The sequence below is a fragment of the Schistocerca cancellata genome, unplaced genomic scaffold, assembly GCF_023864275.1.
Source record: "Schistocerca cancellata isolate TAMUIC-IGC-003103 unplaced genomic scaffold, iqSchCanc2.1 HiC_scaffold_884, whole genome shotgun sequence".
In the NCBI taxonomy this organism is placed as follows: Eukaryota; Metazoa; Arthropoda; class Insecta; order Orthoptera; family Acrididae; genus Schistocerca; species Schistocerca cancellata.
Genome location: NW_026046894.1, coordinates 37,615 through 55,844, shown reverse-complemented (window position 1 = coordinate 55,844; position 18,230 = coordinate 37,615). Strand labels below are relative to the sequence as shown.

General features: G+C 50.7%; 31 non-coding genes across 31 annotated transcripts; all 31 read right to left on the bottom strand.

Annotated features, from left to right (window-relative positions):
• Positions 1-609: 609 nt before the first annotated feature.
• On the bottom strand, positions 610-683 carry Trnan-guu (transfer RNA asparagine (anticodon GUU)). The gene has a single exon. It is a non-coding gene; the product is annotated as a tRNA-Asn (tRNA).
• A 323-nt stretch (positions 684-1,006) lies between these two features.
• Positions 1,007-1,078, bottom strand: Trnat-cgu (transfer RNA threonine (anticodon CGU)). Its single transcript has one exon. It is a non-coding gene; the product is annotated as a tRNA-Thr (tRNA).
• Positions 1,079-1,767: 689 nt separating this feature from the next.
• Trnan-guu (transfer RNA asparagine (anticodon GUU)) lies at positions 1,768-1,841 on the bottom strand. The gene has a single exon. It is a non-coding gene; the product is annotated as a tRNA-Asn (tRNA).
• Positions 1,842-2,164: 323 nt separating this feature from the next.
• On the bottom strand, positions 2,165-2,236 carry Trnat-cgu (transfer RNA threonine (anticodon CGU)). The gene has a single exon. It is a non-coding gene; the product is annotated as a tRNA-Thr (tRNA).
• Positions 2,237-2,925: 689 nt separating this feature from the next.
• Trnan-guu (transfer RNA asparagine (anticodon GUU)) lies at positions 2,926-2,999 on the bottom strand. Its single transcript has one exon. It is a non-coding gene; the product is annotated as a tRNA-Asn (tRNA).
• Positions 3,000-3,322: 323 nt separating this feature from the next.
• Positions 3,323-3,394, bottom strand: Trnat-cgu (transfer RNA threonine (anticodon CGU)). Its single transcript has one exon. It is a non-coding gene; the product is annotated as a tRNA-Thr (tRNA).
• Positions 3,395-4,083: 689 nt separating this feature from the next.
• Positions 4,084-4,157, bottom strand: Trnan-guu (transfer RNA asparagine (anticodon GUU)). The gene has a single exon. It is a non-coding gene; the product is annotated as a tRNA-Asn (tRNA).
• Positions 4,158-4,480: 323 nt separating this feature from the next.
• Trnat-cgu (transfer RNA threonine (anticodon CGU)) lies at positions 4,481-4,552 on the bottom strand. Its single transcript has one exon. It is a non-coding gene; the product is annotated as a tRNA-Thr (tRNA).
• Positions 4,553-5,241: 689 nt separating this feature from the next.
• Positions 5,242-5,315, bottom strand: Trnan-guu (transfer RNA asparagine (anticodon GUU)). The gene has a single exon. It is a non-coding gene; the product is annotated as a tRNA-Asn (tRNA).
• Positions 5,316-5,638: 323 nt separating this feature from the next.
• On the bottom strand, positions 5,639-5,710 carry Trnat-cgu (transfer RNA threonine (anticodon CGU)). Its single transcript has one exon. It is a non-coding gene; the product is annotated as a tRNA-Thr (tRNA).
• Positions 5,711-6,399: 689 nt separating this feature from the next.
• On the bottom strand, positions 6,400-6,473 carry Trnan-guu (transfer RNA asparagine (anticodon GUU)). Its single transcript has one exon. It is a non-coding gene; the product is annotated as a tRNA-Asn (tRNA).
• Positions 6,474-6,796: 323 nt separating this feature from the next.
• Positions 6,797-6,868, bottom strand: Trnat-cgu (transfer RNA threonine (anticodon CGU)). The gene has a single exon. It is a non-coding gene; the product is annotated as a tRNA-Thr (tRNA).
• A 689-nt stretch (positions 6,869-7,557) lies between these two features.
• Trnan-guu (transfer RNA asparagine (anticodon GUU)) lies at positions 7,558-7,631 on the bottom strand. Its single transcript has one exon. It is a non-coding gene; the product is annotated as a tRNA-Asn (tRNA).
• A 323-nt stretch (positions 7,632-7,954) lies between these two features.
• Trnat-cgu (transfer RNA threonine (anticodon CGU)) lies at positions 7,955-8,026 on the bottom strand. The gene has a single exon. It is a non-coding gene; the product is annotated as a tRNA-Thr (tRNA).
• A 689-nt stretch (positions 8,027-8,715) lies between these two features.
• Trnan-guu (transfer RNA asparagine (anticodon GUU)) lies at positions 8,716-8,789 on the bottom strand. The gene has a single exon. It is a non-coding gene; the product is annotated as a tRNA-Asn (tRNA).
• Positions 8,790-9,112: 323 nt separating this feature from the next.
• Positions 9,113-9,184, bottom strand: Trnat-cgu (transfer RNA threonine (anticodon CGU)). The gene has a single exon. It is a non-coding gene; the product is annotated as a tRNA-Thr (tRNA).
• A 689-nt stretch (positions 9,185-9,873) lies between these two features.
• On the bottom strand, positions 9,874-9,947 carry Trnan-guu (transfer RNA asparagine (anticodon GUU)). The gene has a single exon. It is a non-coding gene; the product is annotated as a tRNA-Asn (tRNA).
• A 323-nt stretch (positions 9,948-10,270) lies between these two features.
• On the bottom strand, positions 10,271-10,342 carry Trnat-cgu (transfer RNA threonine (anticodon CGU)). Its single transcript has one exon. It is a non-coding gene; the product is annotated as a tRNA-Thr (tRNA).
• Positions 10,343-11,031: 689 nt separating this feature from the next.
• On the bottom strand, positions 11,032-11,105 carry Trnan-guu (transfer RNA asparagine (anticodon GUU)). Its single transcript has one exon. It is a non-coding gene; the product is annotated as a tRNA-Asn (tRNA).
• A 323-nt stretch (positions 11,106-11,428) lies between these two features.
• On the bottom strand, positions 11,429-11,500 carry Trnat-cgu (transfer RNA threonine (anticodon CGU)). The gene has a single exon. It is a non-coding gene; the product is annotated as a tRNA-Thr (tRNA).
• Positions 11,501-12,189: 689 nt separating this feature from the next.
• Positions 12,190-12,263, bottom strand: Trnan-guu (transfer RNA asparagine (anticodon GUU)). Its single transcript has one exon. It is a non-coding gene; the product is annotated as a tRNA-Asn (tRNA).
• Positions 12,264-12,586: 323 nt separating this feature from the next.
• Positions 12,587-12,658, bottom strand: Trnat-cgu (transfer RNA threonine (anticodon CGU)). Its single transcript has one exon. It is a non-coding gene; the product is annotated as a tRNA-Thr (tRNA).
• A 689-nt stretch (positions 12,659-13,347) lies between these two features.
• Positions 13,348-13,421, bottom strand: Trnan-guu (transfer RNA asparagine (anticodon GUU)). The gene has a single exon. It is a non-coding gene; the product is annotated as a tRNA-Asn (tRNA).
• A 323-nt stretch (positions 13,422-13,744) lies between these two features.
• On the bottom strand, positions 13,745-13,816 carry Trnat-cgu (transfer RNA threonine (anticodon CGU)). The gene has a single exon. It is a non-coding gene; the product is annotated as a tRNA-Thr (tRNA).
• Positions 13,817-14,505: 689 nt separating this feature from the next.
• Positions 14,506-14,579, bottom strand: Trnan-guu (transfer RNA asparagine (anticodon GUU)). The gene has a single exon. It is a non-coding gene; the product is annotated as a tRNA-Asn (tRNA).
• Positions 14,580-14,902: 323 nt separating this feature from the next.
• On the bottom strand, positions 14,903-14,974 carry Trnat-cgu (transfer RNA threonine (anticodon CGU)). The gene has a single exon. It is a non-coding gene; the product is annotated as a tRNA-Thr (tRNA).
• A 689-nt stretch (positions 14,975-15,663) lies between these two features.
• Trnan-guu (transfer RNA asparagine (anticodon GUU)) lies at positions 15,664-15,737 on the bottom strand. Its single transcript has one exon. It is a non-coding gene; the product is annotated as a tRNA-Asn (tRNA).
• A 323-nt stretch (positions 15,738-16,060) lies between these two features.
• On the bottom strand, positions 16,061-16,132 carry Trnat-cgu (transfer RNA threonine (anticodon CGU)). Its single transcript has one exon. It is a non-coding gene; the product is annotated as a tRNA-Thr (tRNA).
• Positions 16,133-16,821: 689 nt separating this feature from the next.
• Positions 16,822-16,895, bottom strand: Trnan-guu (transfer RNA asparagine (anticodon GUU)). Its single transcript has one exon. It is a non-coding gene; the product is annotated as a tRNA-Asn (tRNA).
• A 323-nt stretch (positions 16,896-17,218) lies between these two features.
• Positions 17,219-17,290, bottom strand: Trnat-cgu (transfer RNA threonine (anticodon CGU)). The gene has a single exon. It is a non-coding gene; the product is annotated as a tRNA-Thr (tRNA).
• A 689-nt stretch (positions 17,291-17,979) lies between these two features.
• Positions 17,980-18,053, bottom strand: Trnan-guu (transfer RNA asparagine (anticodon GUU)). The gene has a single exon. It is a non-coding gene; the product is annotated as a tRNA-Asn (tRNA).
• Between the last annotated feature and the right edge of the window lie 177 nt (positions 18,054-18,230).

Sequence of the window (18,230 nt, the reverse complement as noted above, 5' to 3'; positions counted from 1 at the left end):
TTGGCACACAGCTGCTGCTGGGGGTGTCCACATGGCCGTTTTCCACATCTCTTGACTGTTTCGCCCTTACGATCGACGACGAGCGTCGTGCCACCAAACGTTTGCGGTCTGCACAATCTTGACCTAGTGCACAGTTTGTTGGATTGCGTGGCTCGACTGCGAAATGCGCCTTTCGGCTCCTCTCTCTGGCTGCAGTATGCTGTTGTCGACAGTGGCACTAGCGTTGCCCATGGGGCTTCATGTAAGGCGACTGCACGTCGCTCGGCCAGCAGCGGCCTACTGCAGACCGACACTTAAGAGACACCAAATAGAAATCGACATCGAGAGACAGGCCCTGTCATATGGCACTCGCGACGTATACGCTGAAATTGAATGTAAAGAATACGTCTTTTGTAGTGGGCGTCGCTCTACTGCAGTGTCACACATGACGAAGAAATAGGAAAACAGTAGAACGTCTGTGTAGGGCCATGTTTTTACCTACAGTGTCACTTGGCTGAATGTGTATAAGGCTCTGTGGCATCACTCAAACACAGCCAAGTTGTCACACTAGCTGTGTATCTCTAACAAAGTTGACGTATGTCCTCACCTCGGTGACGGTTAAAACGATTTCGCCCCCGGGTGGGCTCGAACCACCAACCTTTCGGTTAACAGCCGAACGCGCTAGCCGATTGCGCCACGGAGGCCTTGACTTGTGCTCTGCATCTCAACGCAATTCGTATGCCTTCTGCAGGAATCTCGCAGAATGGTAGCACCTGCTTACGCCTCTTCACATGGATAAAATGCATGCACACTGTAGCGAGGCTCGTACACGAATGGCATCGCCAAGCATGACATCATACTACAAAATGCATACAAACCACTGTTCTGCCTATGCAATCAGAAAACCTCTGAGGCCAGCATGATACTTGTTATAGGTTGTAGAACATCCCTTTCATTCAGTGTACTGCCATGTGTTAGATGCTGCTCGAGATAGCTCCGCTCCTTGCGGGAAGGTTAAAAAAATGAATGCCTTCTGTGAGGTTCGAACTCACGACCCCTGGTTTACGAGACCAGTGCTCTACCACTGAGCTAAGAAGGCGGCAGCTTTGCGTTTGTGAGCTCTCCCCGAATTGTCACTTCATCATGCTGAATCTTGCAGCCCTCGACCAGATATCGGATTTGGCACACAGCTGCTGCTGGGGGTGTCCACATGGCCGTTTTCCACATCTCTTGACTGTTTCGCCCTTACGATCGACGACGAGCGTCGTGCCACCAAACGTTTGCGGTCTGCACAATCTTGACCTAGTGCACAGTTTGTTGGATTGCGTGGCTCGACTGCGAAATGCGCCTTTCGGCTCCTCTCTCTGGCTGCAGTATGCTGTTGTCGACAGTGGCACTAGCGTTGCCCATGGGGCTTCATGTAAGGCGACTGCACGTCGCTCGGCCAGCAGCGGCCTACTGCAGACCGACACTTAAGAGACACCAAATAGAAATCGACATCGAGAGACAGGCCCTGTCATATGGCACTCGCGACGTATACGCTGAAATTGAATGTAAAGAATACGTCTTTTGTAGTGGGCGTCGCTCTACTGCAGTGTCACACATGACGAAGAAATAGGAAAACAGTAGAACGTCTGTGTAGGGCCATGTTTTTACCTACAGTGTCACTTGGCTGAATGTGTATAAGGCTCTGTGGCATCACTCAAACACAGCCAAGTTGTCACACTAGCTGTGTATCTCTAACAAAGTTGACGTATGTCCTCACCTCGGTGACGGTTAAAACGATTTCGCCCCCGGGTGGGCTCGAACCACCAACCTTTCGGTTAACAGCCGAACGCGCTAGCCGATTGCGCCACGGAGGCCTTGACTTGTGCTCTGCATCTCAACGCAATTCGTATGCCTTCTGCAGGAATCTCGCAGAATGGTAGCACCTGCTTACGCCTCTTCACATGGATAAAATGCATGCACACTGTAGCGAGGCTCGTACACGAATGACATCGCCAAGCATGACATCATACTACAAAATGCATACAAACCACTGTTCTGCCTATGCAATCAGAAAACCTCTGAGGCCAGCATGATACTTGTTATAGGTTGTAGAACATCCCTTTCATTCAGTGTACTGCCATGTGTTAGATGCTGCTCGAGATAGCTCCGCTCCTTGCGGGAAGGTTAAAAAAATGAATGCCTTCTGTGAGGTTCGAACTCACGACCCCTGGTTTACGAGACCAGTGCTCTACCACTGAGCTAAGAAGGCGGCAGCTTTGCGTTTGTGAGCTCTCCCCGAATTGTCACTTCATCATGCTGAATCTTGCAGCCCTCGACCAGATATCGGATTTGGCACACAGCTGCTGCTGGGGGTGTCCACATGGCCGTTTTCCACATCTCTTGACTGTTTCGCCCTTACGATCGACGACGAGCGTCGTGCCACCAAACGTTTGCGGTCTGCACAATCTTGACCTAGTGCACAGTTTGTTGGATTGCGTGGCTCGACTGCGAAATGCGCCTTTCGGCTCCTCTCTCTGGCTGCAGTATGCTGTTGTCGACAGTGGCACTAGCGTTGCCCATGGGGCTTCATGTAAGGCGACTGCACGTCGCTCGGCCAGCAGCGGCCTACTGCAGACCGACACTTAAGAGACACCAAATAGAAATCGACATCGAGAGACAGGCCCTGTCATATGGCACTCGCGACGTATACGCTGAAATTGAATGTAAAGAATACGTCTTTTGTAGTGGGCGTCGCTCTACTGCAGTGTCACACATGACGAAGAAATAGGAAAACAGTAGAACGTCTGTGTAGGGCCATGTTTTTACCTACAGTGTCACTTGGCTGAATGTGTATAAGGCTCTGTGGCATCACTCAAACACAGCCAAGTTGTCACACTAGCTGTGTATCTCTAACAAAGTTGACGTATGTCCTCACCTCGGTGACGGTTAAAACGATTTCGCCCCCGGGTGGGCTCGAACCACCAACCTTTCGGTTAACAGCCGAACGCGCTAGCCGATTGCGCCACGGAGGCCTTGACTTGTGCTCTGCATCTCAACGCAATTCGTATGCCTTCTGCAGGAATCTCGCAGAATGGTAGCACCTGCTTACGCCTCTTCACATGGATAAAATGCATGCACACTGTAGCGAGGCTCGTACACGAATGACATCGCCAAGCATGACATCATACTACAAAATGCATACAAACCACTGTTCTGCCTATGCAATCAGAAAACCTCTGAGGCCAGCATGATACTTGTTATAGGTTGTAGAACATCCCTTTCATTCAGTGTACTGCCATGTGTTAGATGCTGCTCGAGATAGCTCCGCTCCTTGCGGGAAGGTTAAAAAAATGAATGCCTTCTGTGAGGTTCGAACTCACGACCCCTGGTTTACGAGACCAGTGCTCTACCACTGAGCTAAGAAGGCGGCAGCTTTGCGTTTGTGAGCTCTCCCCGAATTGTCACTTCATCATGCTGAATCTTGCAGCCCTCGACCAGATATCGGATTTGGCACACAGCTGCTGCTGGGGGTGTCCACATGGCCGTTTTCCACATCTCTTGACTGTTTCGCCCTTACGATCGACGACGAGCGTCGTGCCACCAAACGTTTGCGGTCTGCACAATCTTGACCTAGTGCACAGTTTGTTGGATTGCGTGGCTCGACTGCGAAATGCGCCTTTCGGCTCCTCTCTCTGGCTGCAGTATGCTGTTGTCGACAGTGGCACTAGCGTTGCCCATGGGGCTTCATGTAAGGCGACTGCACGTCGCTCGGCCAGCAGCGGCCTACTGCAGACCGACACTTAAGAGACACCAAATAGAAATCGACATCGAGAGACAGGCCCTGTCATATGGCACTCGCGACGTATACGCTGAAATTGAATGTAAAGAATACGTCTTTTGTAGTGGGCGTCGCTCTACTGCAGTGTCACACATGACGAAGAAATAGGAAAACAGTAGAACGTCTGTGTAGGGCCATGTTTTTACCTACAGTGTCACTTGGCTGAATGTGTATAAGGCTCTGTGGCATCACTCAAACACAGCCAAGTTGTCACACTAGCTGTGTATCTCTAACAAAGTTGACGTATGTCCTCACCTCGGTGACGGTTAAAACGATTTCGCCCCCGGGTGGGCTCGAACCACCAACCTTTCGGTTAACAGCCGAACGCGCTAGCCGATTGCGCCACGGAGGCCTTGACTTGTGCTCTGCATCTCAACGCAATTCGTATGCCTTCTGCAGGAATCTCGCAGAATGGTAGCACCTGCTTACGCCTCTTCACATGGATAAAATGCATGCACACTGTAGCGAGGCTCGTACACGAATGGCATCGCCAAGCATGACATCATACTACAAAATGCATACAAACCACTGTTCTGCCTATGCAATCAGAAAACCTCTGAGGCCAGCATGATACTTGTTATAGGTTGTAGAACATCCCTTTCATTCAGTGTACTGCCATGTGTTAGATGCTGCTCGAGATAGCTCCGCTCCTTGCGGGAAGGTTAAAAAAATGAATGCCTTCTGTGAGGTTCGAACTCACGACCCCTGGTTTACGAGACCAGTGCTCTACCACTGAGCTAAGAAGGCGGCAGCTTTGCGTTTGTGAGCTCTCCCCGAATTGTCACTTCATCATGCTGAATCTTGCAGCCCTCGACCAGATATCGGATTTGGCACACAGCTGCTGCTGGGGGTGTCCACATGGCCGTTTTCCACATCTCTTGACTGTTTCGCCCTTACGATCGACGACGAGCGTCGTGCCACCAAACGTTTGCGGTCTGCACAATCTTGACCTAGTGCACAGTTTGTTGGATTGCGTGGCTCGACTGCGAAATGCGCCTTTCGGCTCCTCTCTCTGGCTGCAGTATGCTGTTGTCGACAGTGGCACTAGCGTTGCCCATGGGGCTTCATGTAAGGCGACTGCACGTCGCTCGGCCAGCAGCGGCCTACTGCAGACCGACACTTAAGAGACACCAAATAGAAATCGACATCGAGAGACAGGCCCTGTCATATGGCACTCGCGACGTATACGCTGAAATTGAATGTAAAGAATACGTCTTTTGTAGTGGGCGTCGCTCTACTGCAGTGTCACACATGACGAAGAAATAGGAAAACAGTAGAACGTCTGTGTAGGGCCATGTTTTTACCTACAGTGTCACTTGGCTGAATGTGTATAAGGCTCTGTGGCATCACTCAAACACAGCCAAGTTGTCACACTAGCTGTGTATCTCTAACAAAGTTGACGTATGTCCTCACCTCGGTGACGGTTAAAACGATTTCGCCCCCGGGTGGGCTCGAACCACCAACCTTTCGGTTAACAGCCGAACGCGCTAGCCGATTGCGCCACGGAGGCCTTGACTTGTGCTCTGCATCTCAACGCAATTCGTATGCCTTCTGCAGGAATCTCGCAGAATGGTAGCACCTGCTTACGCCTCTTCACATGGATAAAATGCATGCACACTGTAGCGAGGCTCGTACACGAATGACATCGCCAAGCATGACATCATACTACAAAATGCATACAAACCACTGTTCTGCCTATGCAATCAGAAAACCTCTGAGGCCAGCATGATACTTGTTATAGGTTGTAGAACATCCCTTTCATTCAGTGTACTGCCATGTGTTAGATGCTGCTCGAGATAGCTCCGCTCCTTGCGGGAAGGTTAAAAAAATGAATGTCTTCTGTGAGGTTCGAACTCACGACCCCTGGTTTACGAGACCAGTGCTCTACCACTGAGCTAAGAAGGCGGCAGCTTTGCGTTTGTGAGCTCTCCCCGAATTGTCACTTCATCATGCTGAATCTTGCAGCCCTCGACCAGATATCGGATTTGGCACACAGCTGCTGCTGGGGGTGTCCACATGGCCGTTTTCCACATCTCTTGACTGTTTCGCCCTTACGATCGACGACGAGCGTCGTGCCACCAAACGTTTGCGGTCTGCACAATCTTGACCTAGTGCACAGTTTGTTGGATTGCGTGGCTCGACTGCGAAATGCGCCTTTCGGCTCCTCTCTCTGGCTGCAGTATGCTGTTGTCGACAGTGGCACTAGCGTTGCCCATGGGGCTTCATGTAAGGCGACTGCACGTCGCTCGGCCAGCAGCGGCCTACTGCAGACCGACACTTAAGAGACACCAAATAGAAATCGACATCGAGAGACAGGCCCTGTCATATGGCACTCGCGACGTATACGCTGAAATTGAATGTAAAGAATACGTCTTTTGTAGTGGGCGTCGCTCTACTGCAGTGTCACACATGACGAAGAAATAGGAAAACAGTAGAACGTCTGTGTAGGGCCATGTTTTTACCTACAGTGTCACTTGGCTGAATGTGTATAAGGCTCTGTGGCATCACTCAAACACAGCCAAGTTGTCACACTAGCTGTGTATCTCTAACAAAGTTGACGTATGTCCTCACCTCGGTGACGGTTAAAACGATTTCGCCCCCGGGTGGGCTCGAACCACCAACCTTTCGGTTAACAGCCGAACGCGCTAGCCGATTGCGCCACGGAGGCCTTGACTTGTGCTCTGCATCTCAACGCAATTCGTATGCCTTCTGCAGGAATCTCGCAGAATGGTAGCACCTGCTTACGCCTCTTCACATGGATAAAATGCATGCACACTGTAGCGAGGCTCGTACACGAATGACATCGCCAAGCATGACATCATACTACAAAATGCATACAAACCACTGTTCTGCCTATGCAATCAGAAAACCTCTGAGGCCAGCATGATACTTGTTATAGGTTGTAGAACATCCCTTTCATTCAGTGTACTGCCATGTGTTAGATGCTGCTCGAGATAGCTCCGCTCCTTGCGGGAAGGTTAAAAAAATGAATGCCTTCTGTGAGGTTCGAACTCACGACCCCTGGTTTACGAGACCAGTGCTCTACCACTGAGCTAAGAAGGCGGCAGCTTTGCGTTTGTGAGCTCTCCCCGAATTGTCACTTCATCATGCTGAATCTTGCAGCCCTCGACCAGATATCGGATTTGGCACACAGCTGCTGCTGGGGGTGTCCACATGGCCGTTTTCCACATCTCTTGACTGTTTCGCCCTTACGATCGACGACGAGCGTCGTGCCACCAAACGTTTGCGGTCTGCACAATCTTGACCTAGTGCACAGTTTGTTGGATTGCGTGGCTCGACTGCGAAATGCGCCTTTCGGCTCCTCTCTCTGGCTGCAGTATGCTGTTGTCGACAGTGGCACTAGCGTTGCCCATGGGGCTTCATGTAAGGCGACTGCACGTCGCTCGGCCAGCAGCGGCCTACTGCAGACCGACACTTAAGAGACACCAAATAGAAATCGACATCGAGAGACAGGCCCTGTCATATGGCACTCGCGACGTATACGCTGAAATTGAATGTAAAGAATACGTCTTTTGTAGTGGGCGTCGCTCTACTGCAGTGTCACACATGACGAAGAAATAGGAAAACAGTAGAACGTCTGTGTAGGGCCATGTTTTTACCTACAGTGTCACTTGGCTGAATGTGTATAAGGCTCTGTGGCATCACTCAAACACAGCCAAGTTGTCACACTAGCTGTGTATCTCTAACAAAGTTGACGTATGTCCTCACCTCGGTGACGGTTAAAACGATTTCGCCCCCGGGTGGGCTCGAACCACCAACCTTTCGGTTAACAGCCGAACGCGCTAGCCGATTGCGCCACGGAGGCCTTGACTTGTGCTCTGCATCTCAACGCAATTCGTATGCCTTCTGCAGGAATCTCGCAGAATGGTAGCACCTGCTTACGCCTCTTCACATGGATAAAATGCATGCACACTGTAGCGAGGCTCGTACACGAATGACATCGCCAAGCATGACATCATACTACAAAATGCATACAAACCACTGTTCTGCCTATGCAATCAGAAAACCTCTGAGGCCAGCATGATACTTGTTATAGGTTGTAGAACATCCCTTTCATTCAGTGTACTGCCATGTGTTAGATGCTGCTCGAGATAGCTCCGCTCCTTGCGGGAAGGTTAAAAAAATGAATGCCTTCTGTGAGGTTCGAACTCACGACCCCTGGTTTACGAGACCAGTGCTCTACCACTGAGCTAAGAAGGCGGCAGCTTTGCGTTTGTGAGCTCTCCCCGAATTGTCACTTCATCATGCTGAATCTTGCAGCCCTCGACCAGATATCGGATTTGGCACACAGCTGCTGCTGGGGGTGTCCACATGGCCGTTTTCCACATCTCTTGACTGTTTCGCCCTTACGATCGACGACGAGCGTCGTGCCACCAAACGTTTGCGGTCTGCACAATCTTGACCTAGTGCACAGTTTGTTGGATTGCGTGGCTCGACTGCGAAATGCGCCTTTCGGCTCCTCTCTCTGGCTGCAGTATGCTGTTGTCGACAGTGGCACTAGCGTTGCCCATGGGGCTTCATGTAAGGCGACTGCACGTCGCTCGGCCAGCAGCGGCCTACTGCAGACCGACACTTAAGAGACACCAAATAGAAATCGACATCGAGAGACAGGCCCTGTCATATGGCACTCGCGACGTATACGCTGAAATTGAATGTAAAGAATACGTCTTTTGTAGTGGGCGTCGCTCTACTGCAGTGTCACACATGACGAAGAAATAGGAAAACAGTAGAACGTCTGTGTAGGGCCATGTTTTTACCTACAGTGTCACTTGGCTGAATGTGTATAAGGCTCTGTGGCATCACTCAAACACAGCCAAGTTGTCACACTAGCTGTGTATCTCTAACAAAGTTGACGTATGTCCTCACCTCGGTGACGGTTAAAACGATTTCGCCCCCGGGTGGGCTCGAACCACCAACCTTTCGGTTAACAGCCGAACGCGCTAGCCGATTGCGCCACGGAGGCCTTGACTTGTGCTCTGCATCTCAACGCAATTCGTATGCCTTCTGCAGGAATCTCGCAGAATGGTAGCACCTGCTTACGCCTCTTCACATGGATAAAATGCATGCACACTGTAGCGAGGCTCGTACACGAATGGCATCGCCAAGCATGACATCATACCTACAAAATGCATACAAACCACTGTTCTGCCTATGCAATCAGAAAACCTCTGAGGCCAGCATGATACTTGTTATAGGTTGTAGAACATCCCTTTCATTCAGTGTACTGCATGTGTTAGATGCTGCTCGAGATAGCTCCGCTCCTTGCGGGAAGGTTAAAAAAATGAATGCCTTCTGTGAGGTTCGAACTCACGACCCCTGGTTTACGAGACCAGTGCTCTACCACTGAGCTAAGAAGGCGGCAGCTTTGCGTTTGTGAGCTCTCCCCGAATTGTCACTTCATCATGCTGAATCTTGCAGCCCTCGACCAGATATCGGATTTGGCACACAGCTGCTGCTGGGGGTGTCCACATGGCCGTTTTCCACATCTCTTGACTGTTTCGCCCTTACGATCGACGACGAGCGTCGTGCCACCAAACGTTTGCGGTCTGCACAATCTTGACCTAGTGCACAGTTTGTTGGATTGCGTGGCTCGACTGCGAAATGCGCCTTTCGGCTCCTCTCTCTGGCTGCAGTATGCTGTTGTCGACAGTGGCACTAGCGTTGCCCATGGGGCTTCATGTAAGGCGACTGCACGTCGCTCGGCCAGCAGCGGCCTACTGCAGACCGACACTTAAGAGACACCAAATAGAAATCGACATCGAGAGACAGGCCCTGTCATATGGCACTCGCGACGTATACGCTGAAATTGAATGTAAAGAATACGTCTTTTGTAGTGGGCGTCGCTCTACTGCAGTGTCACACATGACGAAGAAATAGGAAAACAGTAGAACGTCTGTGTAGGGCCATGTTTTTACCTACAGTGTCACTTGGCTGAATGTGTATAAGGCTCTGTGGCATCACTCAAACACAGCCAAGTTGTCACACTAGCTGTGTATCTCTAACAAAGTTGACGTATGTCCTCACCTCGGTGACGGTTAAAACGATTTCGCCCCCGGGTGGGCTCGAACCACCAACCTTTCGGTTAACAGCCGAACGCGCTAGCCGATTGCGCCACGGAGGCCTTGACTTGTGCTCTGCATCTCAACGCAATTCGTATGCCTTCTGCAGGAATCTCGCAGAATGGTAGCACCTGCTTACGCCTCTTCACATGGATAAAATGCATGCACACTGTAGCGAGGCTCGTACACGAATGACATCGCCAAGCATGACATCATACTACAAAATGCATACAAACCACTGTTCTGCCTATGCAATCAGAAAACCTCTGAGGCCAGCATGATACTTGTTATAGGTTGTAGAACATCCCTTTCATTCAGTGTACTGCCATGTGTTAGATGCTGCTCGAGATAGCTCCGCTCCTTGCGGGAAGGTTAAAAAAATGAATGCCTTCTGTGAGGTTCGAACTCACGACCCCTGGTTTACGAGACCAGTGCTCTACCACTGAGCTAAGAAGGCGGCAGCTTTGCGTTTGTGAGCTCTCCCCGAATTGTCACTTCATCATGCTGAATCTTGCAGCCCTCGACCAGATATCGGATTTGGCACACAGCTGCTGCTGGGGGTGTCCACATGGCCGTTTTCCACATCTCTTGACTGTTTCGCCCTTACGATCGACGACGAGCGTCGTGCCACCAAACGTTTGCGGTCTGCACAATCTTGACCTAGTGCACAGTTTGTTGGATTGCGTGGCTCGACTGCGAAATGCGCCTTTCGGCTCCTCTCTCTGGCTGCAGTATGCTGTTGTCGACAGTGGCACTAGCGTTGCCCATGGGGCTTCATGTAAGGCGACTGCACGTCGCTCGGCCAGCAGCGGCCTACTGCAGACCGACACTTAAGAGACACCAAATAGAAATCGACATCGAGAGACAGGCCCTGTCATATGGCACTCGCGACGTATACGCTGAAATTGAATGTAAAGAATACGTCTTTTGTAGTGGGCGTCGCTCTACTGCAGTGTCACACATGACGAAGAAATAGGAAAACAGTAGAACGTCTGTGTAGGGCCATGTTTTTACCTACAGTGTCACTTGGCTGAATGTGTATAAGGCTCTGTGGCATCACTCAAACACAGCCAAGTTGTCACACTAGCTGTGTATCTCTAACAAAGTTGACGTATGTCCTCACCTCGGTGACGGTTAAAACGATTTCGCCCCCGGGTGGGCTCGAACCACCAACCTTTCGGTTAACAGCCGAACGCGCTAGCCGATTGCGCCACGGAGGCCTTGACTTGTGCTCTGCATCTCAACGCAATTCGTATGCCTTCTGCAGGAATCTCGCAGAATGGTAGCACCTGCTTACGCCTCTTCACATGGATAAAATGCATGCACACTGTAGCGAGGCTCGTACACGAATGACATCGCCAAGCATGACATCATACTACAAAATGCATACAAACCACTGTTCTGCCTATGCAATCAGAAAACCTCTGAGGCCAGCATGATACTTGTTATAGGTTGTAGAACATCCCTTTCATTCAGTGTACTGCCATGTGTTAGATGCTGCTCGAGATAGCTCCGCTCCTTGCGGGAAGGTTAAAAAAATGAATGCCTTCTGTGAGGTTCGAACTCACGACCCCTGGTTTACGAGACCAGTGCTCTACCACTGAGCTAAGAAGGCGGCAGCTTTGCGTTTGTGAGCTCTCCCCGAATTGTCACTTCATCATGCTGAATCTTGCAGCCCTCGACCAGATATCGGATTTGGCACACAGCTGCTGCTGGGGGTGTCCACATGGCCGTTTTCCACATCTCTTGACTGTTTCGCCCTTACGATCGACGACGAGCGTCGTGCCACCAAACGTTTGCGGTCTGCACAATCTTGACCTAGTGCACAGTTTGTTGGATTGCGTGGCTCGACTGCGAAATGCGCCTTTCGGCTCCTCTCTCTGGCTGCAGTATGCTGTTGTCGACAGTGGCACTAGCGTTGCCCATGGGGCTTCATGTAAGGCGACTGCACGTCGCTCGGCCAGCAGCGGCCTACTGCAGACCGACACTTAAGAGACACCAAATAGAAATCGACATCGAGAGACAGGCCCTGTCATATGGCACTCGCGACGTATACGCTGAAATTGAATGTAAAGAATACGTCTTTTGTAGTGGGCGTCGCTCTACTGCAGTGTCACACATGACGAAGAAATAGGAAAACAGTAGAACGTCTGTGTAGGGCCATGTTTTTACCTACAGTGTCACTTGGCTGAATGTGTATAAGGCTCTGTGGCATCACTCAAACACAGCCAAGTTGTCACACTAGCTGTGTATCTCTAACAAAGTTGACGTATGTCCTCACCTCGGTGACGGTTAAAACGATTTCGCCCCCGGGTGGGCTCGAACCACCAACCTTTCGGTTAACAGCCGAACGCGCTAGCCGATTGCGCCACGGAGGCCTTGACTTGTGCTCTGCATCTCAACGCAATTCGTATGCCTTCTGCAGGAATCTCGCAGAATGGTAGCACCTGCTTACGCCTCTTCACATGGATAAAATGCATGCACACTGTAGCGAGGCTCGTACACGAATGACATCGCCAAGCATGACATCATACTACAAAATGCATACAAACCACTGTTCTGCCTATGCAATCAGAAAACCTCTGAGGCCAGCATGATACTTGTTATAGGTTGTAGAACATCCCTTTCATTCAGTGTACTGCCATGTGTTAGATGCTGCTCGAGATAGCTCCGCTCCTTGCGGGAAGGTTAAAAAAATGAATGCCTTCTGTGAGGTTCGAACTCACGACCCCTGGTTTACGAGACCAGTGCTCTACCACTGAGCTAAGAAGGCGGCAGCTTTGCGTTTGTGAGCTCTCCCCGAATTGTCACTTCATCATGCTGAATCTTGCAGCCCTCGACCAGATATCGGATTTGGCACACAGCTGCTGCTGGGGGTGTCCACATGGCCGTTTTCCACATCTCTTGACTGTTTCGCCCTTACGATCGACGACGAGCGTCGTGCCACCAAACGTTTGCGGTCTGCACAATCTTGACCTAGTGCACAGTTTGTTGGATTGCGTGGCTCGACTGCGAAATGCGCCTTTCGGCTCCTCTCTCTGGCTGCAGTATGCTGTTGTCGACAGTGGCACTAGCGTTGCCCATGGGGCTTCATGTAAGGCGACTGCACGTCGCTCGGCCAGCAGCGGCCTACTGCAGACCGACACTTAAGAGACACCAAATAGAAATCGACATCGAGAGACAGGCCCTGTCATATGGCACTCGCGACGTATACGCTGAAATTGAATGTAAAGAATACGTCTTTTGTAGTGGGCGTCGCTCTACTGCAGTGTCACACATGACGAAGAAATAGGAAAACAGTAGAACGTCTGTGTAGGGCCATGTTTTTACCTACAGTGTCACTTGGCTGAATGTGTATAAGGCTCTGTGGCATCACTCAAACACAGCCAAGTTGTCACACTAGCTGTGTATCTCTAACAAAGTTGACGTATGTCCTCACCTCGGTGACGGTTAAAACGATTTCGCCCCCGGGTGGGCTCGAACCACCAACCTTTCGGTTAACAGCCGAACGCGCTAGCCGATTGCGCCACGGAGGCCTTGACTTGTGCTCTGCATCTCAACGCAATTCGTATGCCTTCTGCAGGAATCTCGCAGAATGGTAGCACCTGCTTACGCCTCTTCACATGGATAAAATGCATGCACACTGTAGCGAGGCTCGTACACGAATGACATCGCCAAGCATGACATCATACTACAAAATGCATACAAACCACTGTTCTGCCTATGCAATCAGAAAACCTCTGAGGCCAGCATGATACTTGTTATAGGTTGTAGAACATCCCTTTCATTCAGTGTACTGCCATGTGTTAGATGCTGCTCGAGATAGCTCCGCTCCTTGCGGGAAGGTTAAAAAAATGAATGCCTTCTGTGAGGTTCGAACTCACGACCCCTGGTTTACGAGACCAGTGCTCTACCACTGAGCTAAGAAGGCGGCAGCTTTGCGTTTGTGAGCTCTCCCCGAATTGTCACTTCATCATGCTGAATCTTGCAGCCCTCGACCAGATATCGGATTTGGCACACAGCTGCTGCTGGGGGTGTCCACATGGCCGTTTTCCACATCTCTTGACTGTTTCGCCCTTACGATCGACGACGAGCGTCGTGCCACCAAACGTTTGCGGTCTGCACAATCTTGACCTAGTGCACAGTTTGTTGGATTGCGTGGCTCGACTGCGAAATGCGCCTTTCGGCTCCTCTCTCTGGCTGCAGTATGCTGTTGTCGACAGTGGCACTAGCGTTGCCCATGGGGCTTCATGTAAGGCGACTGCACGTCGCTCGGCCAGCAGCGGCCTACTGCAGACCGACACTTAAGAGACACCAAATAGAAATCGACATCGAGAGACAGGCCCTGTCATATGGCACTCGCGACGTATACGCTGAAATTGAATGTAAAGAATACGTCTTTTGTAGTGGGCGTCGCTCTACTGCAGTGTCACACATGACGAAGAAATAGGAAAACAGTAGAACGTCTGTGTAGGGCCATGTTTTTACCTACAGTGTCACTTGGCTGAATGTGTATAAGGCTCTGTGGCATCACTCAAACACAGCCAAGTTGTCACACTAGCTGTGTATCTCTAACAAAGTTGACGTATGTCCTCACCTCGGTGACGGTTAAAACGATTTCGCCCCCGGGTGGGCTCGAACCACCAACCTTTCGGTTAACAGCCGAACGCGCTAGCCGATTGCGCCACGGAGGCCTTGACTTGTGCTCTGCATCTCAACGCAATTCGTATGCCTTCTGCAGGAATCTCGCAGAATGGTAGCACCTGCTTACGCCTCTTCACATGGATAAAATGCATGCACACTGTAGCGAGGCTCGTACACGAATGGCATCGCCAAGCATGACATCATACTACAAAATGCATACAAACCACTGTTCTGCCTATGCAATCAGAAAACCTCTGAGGCCAGCATGATACTTGTTATAGGTTGTAGAACATCCCTTTCATTCAGTGTACTGCCATGTGTTAGATGCTGCTCGAGATAGCTCCGCTCCTTGCGGGAAGGTTAAAAAAATGAATGCCTTCTGTGAGGTTCGAACTCACGACCCCTGGTTTACGAGACCAGTGCTCTACCACTGAGCTAAGAAGGCGGCAGCTTTGCGTTTGTGAGCTCTCCCCGAATTGTCACTTCATCATGCTGAATCTTGCAGCCCTCGACCAGATATCGGATTTGGCACACAGCTGCTGCTGGGGGTGTCCACATGGCCGTTTTCCACATCTCTTGACTGTTTCGCCCTTACGATCGACGACGAGCGTCGTGCCACCAAACGTTTGCGGTCTGCACAATCTTGACCTAGTGCACAGTTTGTTGGATTGCGTGGCTCGACTGCGAAATGCGCCTTTCGGCTCCTCTCTCTGGCTGCAGTATGCTGTTGTCGACAGTGGCACTAGCGTTGCCCATGGGGCTTCATGTAAGGCGACTGCACGTCGCTCGGCCAGCAGCGGCCTACTGCAGACCGACACTTAAGAGACACCAAATAGAAATCGACATCGAGAGACAGGCCCTGTCATATGGCACTCGCGACGTATACGCTGAAATTGAATGTAAAGAATACGTCTTTTGTAGTGGGCGTCGCTCTACTGCAGTGTCACACATGACGAAGAAATAGGAAAACAGTAGAACGTCTGTGTAGGGCCATGTTTTTACCTACAGTGTCACTTGGCTGAATGTGTATAAGGCTCTGTGGCATCACTCAAACACAGCCAAGTTGTCACACTAGCTGTGTATCTCTAACAAAGTTGACGTATGTCCTCACCTCGGTGACGGTTAAAACGATTTCGCCCCCGGGTGGGCTCGAACCACCAACCTTTCGGTTAACAGCCGAACGCGCTAGCCGATTGCGCCACGGAGGCCTTGACTTGTGCTCTGCATCTCAACGCAATTCGTATGCCTTCTGCAGGAATCTCGCAGAATGGTAGCACCTGCTTACGCCTCTTCACATGGATAAAATGCATGCACACTGTAGCGAGGCTCGTACACGAATGACATCGCCAAGCATGACATCATACTACAAAATGCATACAAACCACTGTTCTGCCTATGCAATCAGAAAACCTCTGAGGCCAGCATGATACTTGTTATAGGTTGTAGAACATCCCTTTCATTCAGTGTACTGCCATGTGTTAGATGCTGCTCGAGATAGCTCCGCTCCTTGCGGGAAGGTTAAAAAAATGAATGCCTTCTGTGAGGTTCGAACTCACGACCCCTGGTTTACGAGACCAGTGCTCTACCACTGAGCTAAGAAGGCGGCAGCTTTGCGTTTGTGAGCTCTCCCCGAATTGTCACTTCATCATGCTGAATCTTGCAGCCCTCGACCAGATATCGGATTTGGCACACAGCTGCTGCTGGGGGTGTCCACATGGCCGTTTTCCACATCTCTTGACTGTTTCGCCCTTACGATCGACGACGAGCGTCGTGCCACCAAACGTTTGCGGTCTGCACAATCTTGACCTAGTGCACAGTTTGTTGGATTGCGTGGCTCGACTGCGAAATGCGCCTTTCGGCTCCTCTCTCTGGCTGCAGTATGCTGTTGTCGACAGTGGCACTAGCGTTGCCCATGGGGCTTCATGTAAGGCGACTGCACGTCGCTCGGCCAGCAGCGGCCTACTGCAGACCGACACTTAAGAGACACCAAATAGAAATCGACATCGAGAGACAGGCCCTGTCATATGGCACTCGCGACGTATACGCTGAAATTGAATGTAAAGAATACGTCTTTTGTAGTGGGCGTCGCTCTACTGCAGTGTCACACATGACGAAGAAATAGGAAAACAGTAGAACGTCTGTGTAGGGCCATGTTTTTACCTACAGTGTCACTTGGCTGAATGTGTATAAGGCTCTGTGGCATCACTCAAACACAGCCAAGTTGTCACACTAGCTGTGTATCTCTAACAAAGTTGACGTATGTCCTCACCTCGGTGACGGTTAAAACGATTTCGCCCCCGGGTGGGCTCGAACCACCAACCTTTCGGTTAACAGCCGAACGCGCTAGCCGATTGCGCCACGGAGGCCTTGACTTGTGCTCTGCATCTCAACGCAATTCGTATGCCTTCTGCAGGAATCTCGCAGAATGGTAGCACCTGCTTACGCCTCTTCACATGGATAAAATGCATGCACACTGTAGCGAGGCTCGTACACGAATGACATCGCCAAGCATGACATCATACTACAAAATGCATACAAACCACTGTTCTGCCTATGCAATCAGAAAACCTCTGAGGCCAGCATGATACTTGTTATAGGTTGTAGAACATCCCTTTCATTCAGTGTACTGCCATGTGTTAGATGCTGCTCGAGATAGCTCCGCTCCTTGCGGGAAGGTTAAAAAAATGAATGCCTTCTGTGAGGTTCGAACTCACGACCCCTGGTTTACGAGACCAGTGCTCTACCACTGAGCTAAGAAGGCGGCAGCTTTGCGTTTGTGAGCTCTCCCCGAATTGTCACTTCATCATGCTGAATCTTGCAGCCCTCGACCAGATATCGGATTTGGCACACAGCTGCTGCTGGGGGTGTCCACATGGCCGTTTTCCACATCTCTTGACTGTTTCGCCCTTACGATCGACGACGAGCGTCGTGCCACCAAACGTTTGCGGTCTGCACAATCTTGACCTAGTGCACAGTTTGTTGGATTGCGTGGCTCGACTGCGAAATGCGCCTTTCGGCTCCTCTCTCTGGCTGCAGTATGCTGTTGTCGACAGTGGCACTAGCGTTGCCCATGGGGCTTCATGTAAGGCGACTGCACGTCGCTCGGCCAGCAGCGGCCTACTGCAGACCGACACTTAAGAGACACCAAATAGAAATCGACATCGAGAGACAGGCCCTGTCATATGGCACTCGCGACGTATACGCTGAAATTGAATGTAAAGAATACGTCTTTTGTAGTGGGCGTCGCTCTACTGCAGTGTCACACATGACGAAGAAATAGGAAAACAGTAGAACGTCTGTGTAGGGCCATGTTTTTACCTACAGTGTCACTTGGCTGAATGTGTATAAGGCTCTGTGGCATCACTCAAACACAGCCAAGTTGTCACACTAGCTGTGTATCTCTAACAAAGTTGACGTATGTCCTCACCTCGGTGACGGTTAAAACGATTTCGCCCCCGGGTGGGCTCGAACCACCAACCTTTCGGTTAACAGCCGAACGCGCTAGCCGATTGCGCCACGGAGGCCTTGACTTGTGCTCTGCATCTCAACGCAATTCGTATGCCTTCTGCAGGAATCTCGCAGAATGGTAGCACCTGCTTACGCCTCTTCACATGGATAAAATGCATGCACACTGTAGCGAGGCTCGTACACGAATGACATCGCCAAGCATGACATCATACTACAAAATGCATACAAACCAC